Here is a 2,194-nt window from a genome sequence, read left to right on the forward strand (position 1 = left end):
ATGTGATTTCATGTTTATTGAAATTGTAAAGTATGATCATTAATTTTAGGATATGGTCTATAATTTCGCTCTCACAGAAACTCATATTGCATAGTTTTATATTGCTAAAAATTTAGAACTACACTTTATTCTTTGCCCAACAGTCACTTGCAATTTAGTTGAGGTCAAACTATCCACATGTTACACACATGTATATATAATGTACATAATGTTAAGATATATACAGTAATCCCTCACCATATCGCAGTTCATCTATCACAGATTATTATTTAAGCTTATGTCAATTCCTCCATAGTGTTGTTTTGCATTTATAATAAAATAAATATATATAAATTATAAAGAGAATAAAAAAAAATGTACAGTACCATACTGTTTCTACTTTGCAGATTTTCACTTATCGCAGGGTATTTTGGAATGCAACACATGTGATAGTCGAAGGATTACTATACACATACACATGCACACACATATATAAATATATTCATAAGATCTTGCATGTCCTCCTCAGTATGAGTGACAATATCACAATCATCTATGCAGCTGATTGTGATATTGTCACTCATACCGAGGAGGACATGCAAAATCTTATGAATGAAATTTCAACGCAACCATCAGTATGTGTAAATTATATTTAAGAGAATCACTAACCATCCTTCACCACCACAACTCCTCATTACTTAATACATTCCCAGAAGTAATATTGTCTTGTAAACACAGGTTCTACTCACCATTTGCACATTTCATTAAATCTATGTAATCACATAACTATAAGTATCCTTACTCAAAATTAACCTTGAGGTACAAGGTCAGCCTAACAACTTACTACCTCTCAACTAATACTACCCTCCTTATTAAACAATTCTTTCTCATTGCTACCATTGCAAATCCTTCTAACCCACTATATCCCACCTCCCTCACAAGTGGTCTCCTCTCATTTTTCTTCCTCAACCAAAAGCATTTCATACTACCCCACTCATTTGGATATTAACTTGTCAACCCCTCCCCCTCTTTGTTCAGTTCCTTCTCTTCAGTTTCATGCACCTCTGCATACCACTGTACTCCAACCCACATTCATTATCCCACTAACCACTCCTGTCTTGACCACCAACTCACCTCCCACTCTCATTTTTTTTTCTTGTGATTGATCTCTTGTGCACTTCAATTTAAATATTTTGTTCGTATAGGGAGACCACAGTGAACAAGATTATTCAAGGTGAGAATGAGTGAAGGTGGCGAGGAGAAGGGTAATGGTTAGAGCGTCCCTAGACCGAAAAGGCCTGGAGATCAAGGAACATGCCTTGTGGACCATGTCGACTTAGTTGTTAAAGTGGGTACTCTAGAATATAACTTCTACCACCCTGCTCTACATTAACATACATATCATTTCTCTCTCTCTCTCTCTCTCTCTCTCTCTCTCACACACACACACTATATATATCACTGGATCTATTCAGACGTATTGATTATTTCTTTTGCTTCTGCCAGCGGTTAGAATACATAAAAGAAAAGGTAATTCTTAAAAGTTTTTTTTTTAATCAACTTACGGTCGTACCACTCACTTTATCCTTGTATATAATCGTTTTATTTATATTAACTTGAATAACAAGACGGGCAGGCAATAAAGTAATATCTTTTATATAGAGAGTATACAAGCATATGGAAATGACAAAGTTGAAATACAAACATTAATCGATAGTGTCAAATCAATGTTAATGTATACGATGTAAAATATTCATAACAATACCTCTTTGTACATTTTCATTATTTATATTAAAACATAACACTCTGAACATTCTGAGAGTCAATTGCTAGTTAAATAGGTTCATGACATTAGTTGAATTACATTATTTACATTATTTACATTTGTCGGATATTTGTCCTCATCTTGTTTGTTGTTAACACAACGTTTCGGCTGATATACCCTCCAGCCTTCGTCAGGTGTCTTGGGGAAATTTCGAACCTGGGTTCTCATTCCTAACGATGTTACTATTATTATATTATTATTATTATTATTACTACTATTATTAATCAGGTCGCTGCCATGAATCGAACTCAGAACCTTGGGGTTAGTAGCCCGCGCTCTTAACCACTACGCCATATGCCCGTGGGCAATTATGGGGTGAATTTTAAGGCTTATAAATCTATTATTTTTCTATCCTTCCTCAATACCGGTTCCCATATGCTATTCATATCT

At 34.6% G+C, this 2,194-nt stretch overlaps 1 protein-coding gene across 1 annotated transcript in view; it reads left to right on the forward strand.

The window, feature by feature from the left end:
- The first annotated feature begins 1,448 nt into the window (after positions 1–1,448).
- Positions 1,449–2,194, forward strand: part of LOC106883106 (ceramide phosphoethanolamine synthase) — a 74,376-nt gene continuing 73,630 nt past the window's right edge. The window contains exon 1 of the mRNA XM_052977897.1: positions 1,449–1,509. The gene's annotated coding sequence lies outside the window, so the exon portion shown is untranslated. The remainder of the gene's footprint in view (positions 1,510–2,194) is intronic.

Source organism: Octopus bimaculoides, chromosome 2, assembly GCF_001194135.2.
Source record: "Octopus bimaculoides isolate UCB-OBI-ISO-001 chromosome 2, ASM119413v2, whole genome shotgun sequence".
NCBI classification, from domain to species: Eukaryota; Metazoa; Mollusca; class Cephalopoda; order Octopoda; family Octopodidae; genus Octopus; species Octopus bimaculoides.